Source organism: Schistocerca cancellata, chromosome 1 (genome assembly GCF_023864275.1).
Source record: "Schistocerca cancellata isolate TAMUIC-IGC-003103 chromosome 1, iqSchCanc2.1, whole genome shotgun sequence".
NCBI classification, from domain to species: domain Eukaryota; kingdom Metazoa; phylum Arthropoda; class Insecta; order Orthoptera; family Acrididae; genus Schistocerca; species Schistocerca cancellata.
The window spans coordinates 1,192,346,745-1,192,365,706 of record NC_064626.1 but is presented as its reverse complement, the minus strand read 5'-3'; the positions used below and the strand labels follow the sequence as shown (position 1 = coordinate 1,192,365,706).

General features: G+C 39.3%; 1 protein-coding gene across 1 annotated transcript in view; it reads left to right on the top strand.

Annotated features, from left to right (window-relative positions):
• The window catches only part of LOC126094498 (uncharacterized), a 146,839-nt gene that overhangs the window by 21,862 nt on the left and 106,015 nt on the right, over nucleotides 1–18,962 (top strand). The window lies entirely within an intron of this gene.

Genomic DNA, 18,962 nt, shown 5'->3' with positions numbered 1-18,962 from the left:
ACAGAGTTGTTTATTTTCCAAGAGAAAAATCCGATGTCACTGATTGGTTTCATGAATTCAGTAATCTTGTGTTGAACAAGTTTGGTCAGAATATCAAAACATTACGTATAGACAATGGCACTGAAGACATTAATTATGGTATGAAAAATGAGGAACCATGGAATTCAGTTAGAAAAAACTGCACCGTATATGCTAGAGCAGAATGGTCATTCTGAGAGGGGAATCGCTCAATTGTTGGAAGTGCATGCTCGATGTTGAAAGCCAAAATCCTTCTGAAGTTTTTATAGGCAGAGGCTGTTTACACTGCTGTATACATATTAAATAGGGTTACAACAAAATGCAACTTGGAGCAAGCTCCATATGAGTTGTGGAATGCACGAAAACCATATGTTGGACATTTTCGAGTGTTTGGGTCAGTTGCCTTTGCTCATGTACCAAAACAATTTCACAGCAAGTTTGATGCCAAATCCAGAAAAGTTGTATTTGCTGGTTATCAAGGAGAATCAACAAATTATCGACTTTATGATCCCATGAGTCACAAATTATTTGTATCGAAGTATGTCACATTCAGTGAGGTTAGCAACAGCTCAGCATCTGCACAACAAGAAGTTGATGACACATACTTAACCTTCAAGACTGATGATGAACAAGATATCATGGATCGGCACAAGCAAGTTAGTGGTGAACCAGTGCAAGCACAAGAAGAGATGGAAATTTCACTTAATGATGTAAATATTGCTAAATTGGAAATTGAAGAGCAAACTACCAAAGTGCCATTGATGCAGCTACGAGATAGTTCTATTATCCGCAAACCAGGAAGATATGAAGCTGATTTTGCTCAGTATAATAATGCTTACAGCTTCAAAGAAGCGATTTCTGGTCCCGACTCAAAACATTGGAAAAAAGCGATTGAAGAATACCTGGAAGCTCATGAAGACAACAGAACCTAGAAGATAGTTCCTAGAACTAATAGCCAGAGAGTTATTGACTCAAAATAGGTATTCAAGGTTTTATTCGACACAGATGGTAAGATTACTTGGTACAAAGCACAGCTGTGCGCAGGAGGTTTCAAACAGGACTATGGTGTTAACTGCAACGAGACTTTTTCATCAGTGACATGATATGATTCACTTGCCACATATAATGATCTAGAGATGGTGTAGTTCGATGTTCGCATGGCATTTTTTTATGGAAGCCGTGAAGAAGAAGTTTACTTGGATATACCTAAGGGAGTGGCGGTTAAAACATAGAAACCTGTAGTTTGCAAACTTGAGAAATCACTGTACGGACTTATGCAAGCTCCTCAGTGTTGGAACAAAAAATTTACAGACTTTCTTTCACATTATAGTTTTAAAGCAACTGGCGCTGATCCACATTTATTCAGTGGTATAATCAGTGGTGATGTTATCTTGCTATCATTATTTGTAGATGATGGTCGTATTGTATCAAAGTCAATGGAAGAAATTCATAAAGTTGTTACACCACTAAAAGAATTCTTTCAAATCACTGTAAGTGAAGGTCATTGCTTTGTTGGAGTGGAAATTGAGCAAGATCATGTGGGGAAGAAAATGTTAATATGTCAACACCAGTATATGAGAAGAATAATTGAGAAATTTGGAATGTCTGAAACAAAAGGTTTAAGTGTTCCTGCTGATCCTCATGTGAGTCTATTACCTAATGATGAAGAGTTCAGTGGTGATAAAGTACCATATCGTGAAGCGGTTGGATCTCTTATGTTTTTGCCAGTTATCTCTCGACCAGATATTTCATTTGCAGTGAACAGTGTGAGCAGATTTTTGAACAGTCTTGTTAATGTACATTGGCAAGAAGTGAAAAGAATTTAGAGGTGCTTAATTGAAACACCATATTACGGTATTTAGTATGCAACCAGTGAGAGCAAAATGCAACTGGTTGGTTTTTTTTATGCTGACTACGCAGGTGATCTTACTTCGCAAAAGTCAACAAAAGGATTTGTTTTTCTTTTGGCTGGTGGCCCTGTAACCTGGACTTCTCAGAGGCAAAAGGTTGTTGCTCTAAGTGCAACTGAGTCCGAATATGTAGCTGCAGCTACTGCTGCTAAGGATGCAATTTGGCTGAGAAAATTACTAGGTGGTCTGGGAATCAAGTGGAAAGAACCAACTGCATTACAAATCGACAACCAGAGTGCAGTCAAGTTGTCAAAAAATCCTGATTATCAAAAATGCACCAAACATATAGATCTCTGTCAGTCCATTATGGCCAGGGGACGTCGGCTGATAAGTACTTCTCAATTCAATAACTTTATTTATTTAATTATTTATTTATTGTTCCGTGGGACCAAATTAAGGAGAAGTCTCCATGGTCATGGAACGAGTCAATACATGAAATTATAACACGATAGTAGAAACAGATAAAATGAAATATAAGAAACGTATTCAGGCGACAATTCGTAAGTTTAAATAAAGAAAATCAACAATGTGACACTGGAATTTGCTTAATTTTTCAGCTCTTTCAGGAGCTCCTCAACAGAATACAAGGAGTGAGCCATGAGGAAACTCTGCAGTTTAGACTTAAAAGCGTTTGGGCTACTGCTAAAATTTTTGAGTTCTTGTGGTAGCTTATTGAAAATGGATGCAGCAGAATAGTGCACTCCTTTCTGCACAAGAGTCAAGGAAGTGCATTCCACATGCAGATTTGATTTCTGCCTAGTATTAACTGAGTGAAAGGTGCTAACTCTTGGGAATGAGCTAATATTGCTAACAACAAACGACATTAAAGAAAATATATACTGTGATGGCAGTGTCAGAATTCCCAGACTATTGAATAGGGGTCGACAAGAGGTTCTCGAACTTACACCACATATAGCTCGAACAGCCTGTTTTTGAGCCAAAAATACCCTTTTTGAATCAGAAGAATTACCCCAAAAAATAATACCATATGACATAAGTGCATGAAAATATGCAAAGTAGACTACTTTTCGTGTTGAACTGTCACTTATTTCAGATACTCTTCTAATGGTAAATAAAGCAGCATTTAGTTTCTGAACAAGGTCCTGAACATGGGCTTTCCACAACAGCTTACTGTCTATCCGAACTCCTAGGAACTTGAACTGTTCTGTCTCGCTTATAATATGCCCATTCCCTCTGATCAAAATATTGGTTCTTGTTGAATTGTGAGTTAGAAACTGTAAAAACTGAGTCTTACTGTGATTTAGCATCAAGTTATTTTCCACAAGCCATATCATTTATATCAATAACAAACAGCAGTGGCCCCAGCACCGACTCTTGGGAACGCCCCACTTAACAGTGCCCCATTGGGACTGAACATCACTACCACTCTCAATACTGCGGTGAATTACCTTCTGCTTTCTGTTCTTAAAGTAAGAGGTGAACCAATTGTAAGCTACTCCCCTTACTCCATAATGGTCCAATTTCGCAGTAATATTTTGTGGTCAACACAGTCAAAAGCCTTAGTTAAATCAAAGAAAACACCTAGCGTTCACAACCTTTTATTTAATCCATCCAAAACCTCACAGAGAAAAGAGAATATACCATTTTCAGTTGTTAAACCATTTCTAAAACCAAACTATATATTTGACAGCAAATTATGTGAATTTAAATGCTCCAGTAACCTTGTATATACAACCTTGTCGATAACTTTAGCAAACACCAATGGCATAGAAGTAGGTCTATAATTGTCAACATTATCCCTGTCTCCCTTTTTATAAAGTGGCTTCACTACCGAGTACTTTAATCGGTCAGGAAACCGACCACACCTAAAGGAAAAGTTACAGATATGGCTAAGTACTGGGCTAACATACATAGAACAGTACTTCAGTATTGTGCTAGATACCCCGTCATATCCATGGCTGCTCGCCCACACCGCGAAGAGCTCCTAGAAAAGCTGTCAGCCAGTTCTTGGTCTTTAGTGATTTAATTATTAACTCAATCTCCCTCTTGTCAGTATCATGGAGGAGCATTTCAGGTAACAATCTCGGAACACTTTTTTCTACGAACGCTATATGATTCCCTGTTGGGACTAGCTTTCTATTTAGTTCACCTGCTATATACAGAAAGTGATTATTAAATGCTGCACATATATGCGACTTATTAGTAACACGGACATTCCCACTACGCACTGATTCTATATCCTCGACCTGTCTCTGCAGACCAGCCACTTCCTTTACGACTGACCATATGGTTTTAATTTTATCCTGAGACTTAGCTATTCTATCTGCGTACCACATACTTTTTGCCTTCCTAATAACTTTTTTAAGCACCTTACAATACTGTTTGTAATGGGCTGCTGCATTTAGATTTTGACTGTTTCTAACATTTTGATATAATTGCCACTTCGTTCTACAGGATATTCTTATCCCTCTAGTCAGCCACCCAGGCTGCCTGTTTGTGCTAGTACTCTGTTTTGAACGTTCTAATGGAAAACAACTTTCAAAGAGCACGAGAAAAGTCTTGAGGAAAGCATTATATTTATCGTCTACTGTATCAGCACTATAAATATCTTGCCACTCTTGTTCCTTGATAAGGTATACAAAGGTCTCCACAGCAACTGGATCAGCTTTCCTAAAAAAAGTTGATAACTATATTTAACATGTGTTGCAGCACAAAAATCTTTTAGGCCATTCACTTTTTTGCTAACAGAATGCCCTTCTAGTAATGAGGAATGAACAAAAATGTTGTATATGGTTGTTCTACTGTTCCCTTGCACTCTCATTGGAAAGAATATGGTTTGCATAAGACTATATGAATTAAGGAGGTCTACCAGCATCCTTTTCCTTGCAAAATCACTTATACAACTAATATTGAAGTCACCACATATAACTAACTTTTCGTATTTCCTATAAAGTGAACCAAGAACCTCCTCTAACTCTAGCAAAAATGTTGTGAAGTTGGAGTTTGGGGAGCTATAAATAACAACAGTTAGAAGTTTAACTCCACTAAATTCAACCACACCTGCACAACATTCGAACACCTATTCAGTGCAGTACTTTGAAACATCAATTGACTCAAATGGGATACCATTTTTCACATACATGGCTACTCCCCCACACCGCAAAGAGCTCCTAGAAAAGCTGTCAGCCAACCTGTATCCTGGTAAAGGAAGTCTCTGAATTATCTCCTTATTTAAGAAGTGTTCAGATATACCAATAATTTCAGAGTCAACATCTATAAGCAGTTCACTTACTTTATCTCTAATACCTTGTATATTTTGATGAAATATACTAATTCCCTCATTACTTGGATACCTAAGCTTCGTCAAAAGTGGTTTCTTTGTTAAAGAGACTTCCCTTAAGCAGGAATACCTATCAGCTGACTTCAATCTAAAAAAGGTGCAGCTCTAACACCCACTAGTACAGGAATTTTCCCATGAGTGATTCCACCACCCCCACCTATGCTGTCACCTATAAGCTTTGCCAACCCCCCTTTTCAATACCTGCTGAGGTGCAGGCCATGTCTAGTGAAACCCATCCTGCTGATAGACTCCACCGACACCACTGAAATGTGACTCATGCCTTCTGTCATCAGCGCTCCCTCAAGTCTCATGTTATTACGCTTGGCGGCTGTATTAAGATGAGGCCGATCGTGACACTGAAACAGTTCCACGAAATGCACATTCGTGTTGCCAGTCTGAGTGGCTATCTTTTCAAGGTCACCATCTATGTCATACTCCCCATCCCTATCAATACTATTACCAGCCTCACCCACAATCACTACCTGATCCTCTTTAGTAAAATCCCTTCATAACCCCCCTATGTTAACAGTCACCTGAGCCAATCCTGCATTAGGCTTCACAACGCTGGTGACCTGGTACTCGCTCCCCAACACTTCCTGCAACTGCTGGCCTACACCTCTACCATGAGAACTACCTAACAGCAGAACATTTTTCTTTCTCTTAGACTTTGCAACTGTCCTAGCCAATGTAACTGCTGTGGTCTGCTGTATACTTCACACATCTACAGCTACTAGAGATTCCTCTCCACTAGTCTCTGACAGTTGGTCATATCTATTGCAAACACCAATAGTAAAACTATTTGAAAATCTCCTTCTCCTAGCAGATCTCTTGCCAACAGCCAGCTCCAATTTCCCAACCCCCTTCTCCCTCCTCATCCTATCTATCTCCTCCTGTGCGTTTTTCAACTGCACCTGAACAGCACAGATCTTACGCTCCTGCTCCTCTATCAACTTACTCTTGCTACATAACCTGCAGTTCCAGGAGAGGATCTCACCAGAATGCCCACTGGCTTCCCCACTGCATTCCCCCCAGTGAAAATACTTCGAACAAGTCTCACACCGCAATCCACTACTCACAAACCTACGGCAAAGCCCACACTTCTCACTCATGGTAAAATTTTACAGTTATTGAAACAAGAAAACTACTTTATCTAAGTTCCGCTAGTACAATAAGAAGATGTTAAAAAACTGACTACAATAATCACAAACTTACTCTACAAGGGAAGTAACTACTATTATTAACAGTATTAATCAACAGCAAATGAGAATATAACAAAAGACGAACACAGAAAGAAAATCAAACATCTAATGACACAGTAACGAAACTGGAAACAGTTCCCAAAAATTTCTTCTGAAATTATTTCACCAGAAAACACCAAGAACACCGGTTGAAGACTACTAAAGTTCCTAAATAAACCACTATACACAAACAATTTATTAGTACTTATCTTTCGATGCGCCACTACAGCTGCAACTAGTCTGCGCGGAGTGTAAACACAGGCAAGAGGTGAAGTTGCTCGATACGAAACACTCACAAATATCACGTCACAACACAAGAAAGGCGGAGGTGAATGAAGAAACCACTTTTTTTTAAGTCACTTATATAGTAAATATTATCACAAAAACCGTTAAAATATGTATCTGAAACCTAAAAATATATGAAAACTTAGAGAGCAATCTCGCACGCAGTCACCTGCTTATGACCATCAACCGTATACTTTGGGTTATTTTATTTTATATTGAATGCTACCACTTTCGGCAATTTATTATTGCCATCTTTAGACCCCATACACTTTTTTCGTGTTAACAAGCTTATCGTCACTCTTTCATATGAATCAATTCCATAACGATTCAGATCCGTGGTTCCAGTTTTATGGCACCATACGATTAGCTTGTTAATATGAAAAAAGTGCTTGCGGCCTGAAGATGGCAATAATGAATTGCCGAAACTGGTAGCATTTGATATAAAATAAAATAACCCAAAGTATACGGCTGTTGGTAAAGATATTGAATTGAGAAAAACATATAGATGTACGCTATCATTTCTTACGTGAAAAAGTGCAGTTAAAGAGATAGAAGTAATGTAAGTGTGTATTAAAGAACAAATTGCTGATTTGTTGACCAAATCATCAACCAAAGAAAAATTTGTATATTTGCGCTCAAAGCTCAGTGTCGTTAATTGGTAAATGCAATAACTTAAACAGTGGAATTGTTGGAAAGGTTTTGCACATTTACATTTGTGTGTGTTTGCAGCTCCTTGTTCTTGTTTGTGCTCACATTCTGATCACTAGTGCATAGAGTTTATTTATGTGATTGCAGCTGTCTATCTTTGTCTTCTTTGCAGTAGTAGTAGTATTATTTATATTGCTTTTGTTGCATGTGAAAAGTCACCCATTGTAAAGAAAGCCAGTTATTTTAATTAATAAAATAAGTTCATACACAGCTTTATTAATATCTCTTAGCAAACCTCCACCATCCACATCCATTTCATCTCTAACATATATATTTCTTGATTTTCTGACAAAATGTATAGTTTTCTGCAAATTCTACTATAGTGATGGATGGAGTATTGGGAAGTATTTCCATGCTTGCTTTTAAGTAGTGATTCTGAGATTTAGATATTTAATGATGCTAAGTCTTGAAGTTTTTCGATGGGACACTCAACATATTCATTGATTGTCTTCATTAATGTGTAAAAGTGGTGGTTGATCCATTTGGATCCACTGCCTGAAAATAACATATTCAGAATTTTGTAAGTATTCCAGCTCCAGTAAAGTATTTTGCAGTTCTTATTTTTCAGGACACTTGAGACTGTGATGCAGCACGCATTCCTTATTTTCCAAACAAACAAGTTTTTGTGTATAGTTCTTTTACATGTGCAGCATGCATTATATTTTATGTTTTGGTGGTAGGTACATATGCATGCATTACGTGTTCTGTGACTGTTTACAGTAACACATTGTTTCGGGCAAAGTTCGTAAAACTTCATAAAATCAATTTTATTGAAAAGATATGTCTTTGAAAGCAAAATACACATCTTTCAGATTATACAGTATGAGTCGTTTTGTCTTATATGCTCTTTTGTCATTTTCTGAGTGGATAAACAAACAATCTCTTATTAGCAGTTCAAATTTGGCTTCTGTCCTAGTCATAGTAATAAGTCTGGATGTGCGTTTCCACATCCTTACCTATTTATTCTGTTTCCCACTTTGTAGCTCCCTTTTGACAAAATACCAATTTATTTTAGTAATACCTTTTTGATTTATTTGCAATATATTCAGTACTGTTACAAAAATTTGGATTTTTTCTTTACCCTATGAAGCTGGTTATAGGGAAAGTATTTTCAATTTTCTCTAACACAACTTCTGCTAAATTGCACAGTACAATGCTCAGATTGTAATATCACCATATTATGAAAATCATGGATTGATATGCACTGTGAAGACGACACATTGAGTTGCAGACAGGCAGAATGAAAAGACTGTTACACATTGAGCTTTCGGCCAAAGCCTTCTTTAGAAAAGAAAACACACACATTCACACAAGCAGGCACACCTCATGCACAGATGACCACTAGCTCCAGCCACCAGAATGCAGCTCCTGCATTTATTGATAGCAGCAATCCGGGAGTGAAGTGGGGAATGAGGAGGAATTGGGGAGCAGAGGTGGAGGGAGAAAAGAGTGCTGTCTGGTGGGGTGCACAGGAACTAAAGGACAGCAGACAAGGCTGCCAGGTGCAGCATCAGGAGGCCGTGTGGCGGAGGGACGGGGCAGGCTACGCGGAGAAGGAGAGGAGCAGAAAAAAAACAAAAGATCAATGGGCATGTTGGCAGAGAGCAGAACACAATGAGGTTGTGAGGATGTGAATTGAGAGGAGGTTATACGACAGATGAAGTGGAAAGTGTTGGGTGGAGGGTGTGGGAACAGTAGGTTACTTTACATCAAGGTTGCAGCTGAATGTAACATGCTTGATTTCAGTTGCTGCCTCACAACCCAGGCCATCTGGATTCCCACTACCTCCACCACCAACTACTCTTAACTGCACAACACAACACATTCTCTACCACCAAAAACTATCATGGCCTGTTGCAAATTCACAGCAGTCACATTCTGTTACTGACTAAAACTCTTACAATATTTTTCAAATAACCTACCATAAAGAAGAGGAGCCATACCATGAGAAATCAACACACTTTAAATAAAAATTTTACCTAACCATTTCAGATTTTAAAATTTTTTGCAACATTGTTCTTGGAAAACAGCTATCTATTAATATTATAATGTATTTAGTAAGCACAGTCATGGTCACATTCAAGTTGTTAATTTTTATTTTTAGATGGCCGACAGTGGGAATTGTTGGCATGGAGCAGGTCTGTTCGTGCCGGTGTGGAGAACACTGCTCCAACACGGACAGACCTACGGTTACGAAGGAATGTAGGTCTGATGATGATCTCTTTAGAAGATTGAAACCAGTCATCTAATGTGTTTACTAAACAAGTTATCTTTGAAATTTTGCTAAAAATTTGGCCTACTCCATAGACTGAGACTAAGAAAATTACCAAATTTCAATTTTTTATCTCAAACCGTTTCTGAAACATGACTATGTAAATCTTTCATAAACTGACCAAAAAAGCATGAACAGACTTTTTAAAAATCACACTAGGAACTGTCCTAATTGATCTAGAGAGGTGGAAAACATGTATTTTGCAGCATTTTTATGCTCTTTCCAGTGATATACAACACAAGATAGATTCTATTTAACAATTTTTTTCAAAATGCGAACTGAAATTGTGATTTAATTTTATTCTAAAAAATATGTAATTTAAAATTTTCACAATATTTCCATAAATACTTAGTACTGTTGTAAATCACATGGCAAAATATAAACATGGGTTTATTATGGGTTCATTGTTAAAAAAAAATATTCCTGTCTTGTTTTTCACTAATACACCTCATTTTGACCAACCTACCTTTAACAAATAGGAATTTGTTTAAAATGTACAGAAAGGTAACTAAAAATATTAGAAATTTCAAAATATCATCATCTTAAAACAAAACCAATTAGCATATGCTATAATTATAGTAAGTTGATTGCTTACTTTCATTTTATAGATTTAAAGTAATAGCCCATTCTGTAACTGGTAAAAGAGAAACATTGAACATGGGACCTATAACTGCAAATTTAAATACGGTATGAAAAAAGTGAGAGTATTAATGTAATAGTTCTGGTCCAAACAGACTAATCATAATGTACACTAAATTTCCACAGACTTTAACCCCTGTACATAGGCTGAGCAAGTTGGTTCCTCCCCATGCATGCAGGCTGTGAACAAGTTGAAAAAGCACAGTCTGCCTCCAGCCATACACTTGCTGTCTGTACAATCTTTCAGTGACTAGAGCCTTTGCTGAGTGGATGTGTTCTGTATTGTTTCTTTCTAAGGTGGACAATTAAACTTTTTATATATTAGTGTTCCTAAGCCATTATAGCACAATGTGGTATAGTGTAAGGCTGTTATTACCCCTAAATTGATCAATTATTTATCTAATATATTTTAGTGGAACTTGGTAATTTTTTATAGTCAAATTAGAAGTAAAACTATAAACAGTGGCATAAGAGTGCAGTGTTGTAACCCATTGAAGAAATCAAATCATTTAGCTAGACAGAAAATAACTGAGAAATGTCATAGTGTGGATGCCAGAGTTCTTTTCACAAATACCTAATGGCTCCACGACTTGTGATAAATGTAGGAAAGATGTAACCAGGTTGAAAAATACAGAGCGAATCAGTGATAAAAATGAAGAAGATGAAGATTCTTGTGGATCAGAGGTAATCATCCCAGACAAAGACCCAGACTTCACTACAATTTCAGTGGTTGCTCAAACAAATTCACAACTTCAGCGGTTGTTCAAATGCTTAACACATCACTTCAAAAATTATGACAGTCTCCAAAATCTCAAAACTAACTTTTTAAATACTACAAGTAGAGTAAAGAAACCAATGATTCTTGGAAGTTTACCTGAAAAGTGGAGTATCATGAATATAATGAGCAAATTTAGTGCTCCTAATTACATTGTTCGGCAATTAAAGAAAAAAAAAGAAAAGAAAGGAAAGGAAAGAAAGGAAGAAAGAGAGAAAAGGGTTTATGGAAGGTCCAAACCCAAAACCAGAGAAATTTTATCATTAGAAACTGTACATTCATTTTAAGAAAACTATGAAGTTAGCCGGGTATTAAAGATTGTGTGATGGTTACAGAACCATATGGAAGTAAAACAAAAGTATCAAAAAGGCTTACTTTGTGTGACTGAAAGAAGCTTACAAACATTTTTAGACAGGTTTCCTAACATAAAAATAGTTTCTCTAAATTTGCTGAGTTGAGACCTAAACATTGTGTATTAGGTGGACAGAATGGCACACACTCCATTTGTGTGCAAGACTCACAAATTAATGACAGAAAATGCCTAACTAAATATAGTAACAAGTGACTACTTAATCAATTACAAGCAACCCACCATTATTTGATTGCAACATGGGAAACTGCAAATATCACCCAGGAGAAACTGTGATATGTAAACTTTTACAACACTCTCTTGATGAAAATGTAATTTATTGAGTTCAGTTGCACAAGTGGGTGTCAGCTGACCACTGTAATCTGGAAATTGTACAGATAACTTCTGAAGAATGTATAGATTCATTCTGTTGTAAAATGTCCTATTCGGTTCAGCATGACTTCATTGCCAAGCAACAAACAGCATTCCTTAACTCCACAAAAGAAAGTATTAATCAATCAGAATTTGTTCTTACATATGGTTTTTCACAAACTTAATAGTATAGTACTACAGGATGGGGCTCAGAGTTACCATTTGACAGCAGATTACTGTATATCATTATTATTTATTTTATTTACACATCTAGTTCCATTGGACCAAATTGAGAACCAAATCTCCAAGGTCATGGAACGTGTTAGTACGTGAAATTACAACATAAAAGTATTAACAGATCAAATAAAATGTGTATGTACCCAAAAAAAGTCAAGCGATAAATTTAAGTAAATGTAATCGACAATGTAACATAGGAATCAGCTTTATTTTTCAAGGAACTCCTCAACAGAACAGAAGGAGTGACACATGAGGAAACTCTTCAGTTTAGATTTAAAAGTGCATGGATTACGGCTACGATTGTTGGATTCTTGTGGTAGCTTATTGAAAATGGATGCAGCAGTGTACTGCGCACCTTTCTTCACAAGAGTCAAGGAAATGCAATCCAAATGCATACTGGATTTCTGCGTAGTATTAATGGAGTGAAAGCTGCTAAATCTTGAGTATAAGCTGATATCGTTAACAAGAAACAACGGTAAAGAATATATATTGAGAGGCCAATGTCAAAATACCCAGACAACGGAACAGGGTTCAACAAGAGGGCCACGAGCTTACACCACTTACTGCACGAACTGCTCGTTTCTGAGCCAAAAATATCCTTTTAGAAAGGGAAGAGTTACCCCAAAATATAATACCATATGTTATAAGTGAATGAAAATAAGCAAAGTACACTAATTTTCGTGTCGAACAATCAGTTACTTCAGATATCATTCGAATAGTAAAAATGGCAGCATTAAGTCTTTGAACAAGAGCCTGAACACGGGCTTTTCACAGGAGTTTACTATCTATTTGAACACCTAGAAATTTGAACTGTTCAGTTTCACTAATCATATGCCCATTCGGTGAAATTAAAGTCAGGTTTTGTTGAATTGCGTGTTAGAAACTGTAAAAACTGAGTCTACTGTGATTTAATGTTAGTTTATTTTCTACATTAACTACACTATTTGAAACAGAGCCAGTGTTGCACACAATATCCTTTACTACCAAGCTAGTGTCATCAGCAAACAGAAATATTTTAGAATTAACCGTAATACTAGAGGGCATGTCATTTATATAAATAAGGAACAGGAGTGTCTACAACACTGATCCCTGCCCCCCCCCCCCCCCCCCCCATCCATTTGACCGTATCCCACTCAGACCCCACATAACAGCCATTCTCAACACTGTGAATAATGACCTTTTGCTGTCTGTTGTTATAGTAAGAGGTGAACCAATTGTGAGCCACTCCCTGTATTCCATAATGGTCCAACTTCTGGAGCAATATTTTGTGAACACAATCAAATGCCTTAGTTAAATCAAAAAATATTCCTAGTGTTAGAAACCTTTTGTTTAATACATCCAGTACCTCACAGAGAAAAGAGAATATAGCATTTTCGGTTGTTAAGTGACTCCTAAAGCCGAATTGTATATTTGATAGCAAATTATGTCATATAAAGTGATCAATTATCCTTACATACATAGCCTTTTCAATAATTTTAGCAAACACTGATGGCATAGAAATAGGTCTAAAATCGCGTGATTTTTTTCACTAGATGTGTTTCGTTTTATTGAGGTAACGCATCATCAGTGGTCTGTAATTAAGTTATTTATATTTTGATTTGCTTTTAGATTGAAAAACAGTTTGTTAGGAATAAGTTGATTTGTACCTATGGCGATTTTCGGATGATTTCTCGCTTACTTCGGGAAATGCTGTCTGCTGGCACATTGTTGTGTTTCTGTGTTAGGCACTGATAATTTTGGTCTAATTTTTATTTTTTCTGCAGCACTATGCATTTCTTATGTTTTTCACAACTCACTTTTATGCACACCAGTGTATTCCGTTTGTTTTTGTACTTCTAACTATGTGTTGTGGTTTGTGTTTTGTAATGTTGCCAACATAACCTTTTCACTACTTTGTCTTTGACCTACAACTTTTTTTTTTTTTTTTAATTTTTTTATTAGATTATTGTGTGTGTCTAATTCTATTTAATTATACAGAGGGGTCCAAAAAAATGTATCCACTGTTTAAAAGTCCATAACTGGCAAACTAATTGACGGAGTTGTCTCATCTTTGGTAGTGTTATAGTTTGTAGTTCTGGCAATCGCCACACAAGCGTTGTATTGCGTTGTTTTGTTTTGTCAGATGACAGTCGCCAGATAGCAGTGTTTTGTTCTTAGTTGCACCTAGTTACTCGAGTAAACATGGCTGGCGCAAGGCTTACATTCGATGAAAGGAAGTCAGTTTTGAAGTGGTATTTTAAGTACAAAAACATTAATGAGGTTCAATGGCAATGGCGAAATGAGTATCAAACAGAGCCACCGACATGTTTAACGATTCATAGCATTCGAGACAAATTTGAAGCCGAAGGCTGTGTTAAAGATGTACGCAAACAACGATCTGGACGACCTGTAACAGTCACAAGTTCAGCTAACTCCCGTTGTGTGTTACAACAATTCACTCGCTCACCACAGAAGTCTGTGAGACAGTGTGCCCGTGAAACTGGAGTGAGTCGCTCAAGTGTTCGGCAAATTTTGAAGACAACAAAGTGGAAGTGATACATCCCACGATTGCTTCACGCAATGGACGAGGATGACCCAGATCGTAGAATTGAGTACTGCGAGTGGTTTACTAACTTGGTGCGCAACAATGAAGAATTTGCAGAGATGATTGTGTGGTCTGATGAGGTACAGTTCAAATTCAATGGCACAGTAATTCGCTACAACTGATCTACTGTGCCGCCAGAAATCCGAACATCCATGTAGACAAAGCCGTGAATTTGCCAGGAGTAAATGTGTGGTGTGGGTTGTCTTACCGGGGCTTGATTGGGCCATACGTCTTTGACGGCACAGTTACCAATGAGGTGTACCTTCAGACATCCATTTTACCTGCCATCCGAGACTTGTATGGAGATGGAAGAGTTTACTTTCAACAAGATGGTGCCCCAGCCCACTACCAAAATCGTGTTAGGGCGTATCTCGACAAAAATCTACCAGGAAGATAGATAGGCCGTAGAGGTGCTGTGGAGTATCCACCATGTTCCCCAGACCTAACTCCTCTGGAATTTTACTTGTGGGGAACACTAAAGGATGTCATTTATCGGCAAAGGCCACGCACATTGGATGAACTTCGAGAATCCATCGTACATTCATGTGAAAATATCCAACTGAACACGTTGCAGTCAGTAGTTCGGCAGCACCGTTAGTGTGTGGATGTTAATAGTGACCATTTCAAACACCTACAGTGATATTCTTAAGTTGGACTTTAAGCTACACTCTCACAAAAAATGAGACAACTCCTTCAATTAGTTTGCAAATTATGGACTTTTAAACAGTGGATACATATTTTTGGACCCTCTCTGTATTTCACAAGTGTGTTTATGTACTGTGTAAGAGTAGGGAAGTAGTAGCCATAGAGAGATTTTTTTAAGTGGAGGGTGAAACTATGACGAGTGGACATAAGTGTATAACAGTGTGATGGAGTATGAGTTAGAGGAGATGGTGAGGAGTGAGAAGTGGAATGAAACTGTGAGTGGGAGGAGGGGGAGGGGGGTTGGGAAACTGGGACGGGGTGAAGACCCTGTACAAAATAATGATGAAATTGCATGAAAAAGAAAAGAGGCTTTTCCACCCTTCACCCCCTCCCACTCACGATTTTAATCCACTTCTCACTCCGCACCTTCTCTAACTCCCATCCATCACACTGCTATACACTTATGTCCACACATTACGGTTTCTCCCTCCCCTTAAAAAAAAATTCGCTCTGTCACTACTCATTCCCTACTCTTACACAGTACATAATTATTGCTGCACGGTGTGGGATCCTTACCAGGCAGGATTGATGGAGGACATCGAAAAAGTGCAAAGAAGGGCAGCTCGTTTCATGTTGCGCAATAGGGGTGAGAGTGTCACTGATATGATACGCGAGTTGGGGTGGCAGTCACTGAAACAAAGGCAGTTTTCTTTGCGGAAGGATCTATTTACGAAATTTAAATCACCAACTTTCTCTTCCGAATGCGAAAATATTTTGTTGACACCCATCTACGTAGGGAAATGATTATCATAATAAAATAAGAGAAATCGAAGGTCGAACGGAAAGATTTAGGTGTTTCTTTTTCCGTGCCATTCAAGAGTGGAATGGTAGAGATGTATGAAAATGGTTCAATGCACCCTCTACCAGGCACTCAAGTGTGAATTGCAGAGTAACTACGTAGATGTAGATAGATGTAGAATACACAGAAACATAATTAAACGGAATTACACACATACAATAATTAAATAAAAAAAATTTAAAAAAATTGTTGGTCAAAGACAAAGTAGCGGAAAGGTTATGTTGGCAACACTACAAAACACAAACCACAACACATACTTGTTGCTGTGGTCTTCAGTTAACAGACTGGTTTGATGCAGCTCCCTGTGGTACTCTATGCTGTGTGAGTTCTTTATCTCCAAGTAACTACTGAAACCTACAGCCTTCTGAATCTGCTTCATGTATTCATCTCTTGGTCTCCCTCAGAACATGTCCTACCAACCGATGCCTTCTTCTACTCAAGTTGTGCCACAAATTTCTCTTCTCCCCAATTCTATTCAATACCTCCTCATTTGTTATGTGATCTACCCATCTAATCTTCAACATTCTTCTGTAGCATCACATTTTGAAAGCTTCTGTTCTCTTTTTGTCAAAACTATTTATCGTCCATGTTTCACTTCCATACTGGGCTACACTCCATACAAATACTTTCAGAAACGACTTCCTGATACTTAAATCTATACCCGATGTTAACAAATTTCTCTTCTTCAGAAACGCAATCCTTGCCATAGCCAGTCTACATCTTATATCCTCTTTTTCGAACATCATCAGTTATTTTGCTCCCCAAATAGCAAAAATCATCTACTACTTTAAGTGTCTCATTACCTAATCAAATTCCCTCAGCATCATCTGATTTAATTCTACTACATTCTGTTACCCTCGTTATGCTTTTGTTCTTGTTCATCTTATATCCTTGTTTCAAGACACTGCCCATTCCATTCAATTGCTCTTCCAAGTCCTTTGCTGTCTCCTTTGTAAAATTCCTACATAACGCCCCTTTGTTGTCAGTCATCTGAGCCAACCCTGCAGTAGGCTTCACAATGCTGGTGACGTGGTACTCATCCCCCAACACTTCCTGCAACTGTAGGCCCACATCTCTACTGTGCAAACTACACTCCTGGAAATTGAAATAAGAACACCGTGAATTCATTGTCCCAGGAAGGGGAAACTTTATTGACACATTCCTGGGGTCAGATACATCACAAGATCACACTGACAGAACCACAGGCACATAGACACAGGCAACAGAGCATGCACAATGTCGGCACTAGTACAGTGTATATCCACCTTTCGCAGCAATGCAGGCTGCTATTCTACCATGGAGACGATCGTAGAGATGCTGGATGTAGTCCTGTGGAACGGCTTGCCATGCCATTTCCATCTGGCGCCTCAGTTGGACCAGCGTTCGTGCTGGACGTGCAGACCGCGTGAGACGACGCTTCATCCAGTCCCAAACATGCTCAATGGGGGACAGATCCGGAGATCTTGCTGGCCAGGGTAGTTGACTTACACCTTCTAGAGCACGTTGGGTGGCACGGGATACATGCAGACGTGCATTGTCCTGTTGGAACAGCAAGTTCCCTTGCTGGTCTAGGAATGGTAGAACGATGGGTTCGATGACGGTTTGGATGTACCGTGCACTATTCAGTGTCCCCTCGACGATCACCAGTGGTGTACGGCCAGTGTAGGAGATCGCTCCCCACACCATGATGCCGGGTGTTGGCCCTGTGTGCCTCGGTCGTATGCAGTCCTGATTGTGGCGCTCACCTGCACGGCGCCAAACACGCATACGACCATCATTGGCACCAAGGCAGAAGCGACTCTCATCGCTGAAGACGACACGTCTCCATTCGTCTCTCCATTCACGCCTGTCGCGACACCACTGGAGGCGGGCTGCACGATGTTGGGGCGTGAGCGAAAGACGGCCTAACGGTGTGCGGGACCGTAGCCCAGCTTCATGGAGACGGTTGCGAATGGTCCTCGCCGATACCCCAGGAGCAACAGTGTCCCTAATTTGCTGGGAAGTGGCGGTGCGGTCCCCTACGGCACTGCGTAGGATCCTACGGTCTTGGCGTGCATCCGTGCGTCGCTGCGGTCCGGTCCCAGGTCGACGGGCACGTGCACCTTCCGCCGACCACTGGCGACAACATCGATGTACTGTGGAGACCTCACGCTCCACGTGTTGAGCAATTCGGCGGTACGTCCACCCGGCCTCCCGCATGCCTACTATACGCCCTCGCTCAAAGTCCGTCAACTGCACATACGGTTCACGTCCACGCTGTCGCGGCATGCTACCAGTGTTAAAGACTGCGATGGAGCTCCGTATGCCACGGCAAACTGGCTGACACTGACGGCGGCGGTGCACAACTGCTGCGCAGCTAGCGCCATTCGATGGCCAACACCGCGGTTCCTGGTGTGTCCGCTGTGCCGTGCGTGTGATCATTGCTTGTACAGCCCTTTCGCAGTGTCCGGAGCAAGTATGGTGGGTCTGACACACCGGTGTCAATGTGTTCTTTTTTCCATTTCCAGGAGTGTACGTAGCAGCAGAACCTTCTTCTTTCTGTTAGACTTTGCAACTGACTTAGGCTTCCTACCTTCTGAGGACTGCTGCATGTTTCCTACACCTACAGCTAAAAGAGGCTCCTCTCCACTCATCTCTGACAGCTGGTCAAATCTATTGCATATACGCAAAGTACAACTGTCTGAACACCTCCTGCCAACTGCCAGTTCCTATTCCCAGCAGCCTTGACCCTCCTCAACCTATCTAGTTCCTCCTTTGCATGTTGTAACTG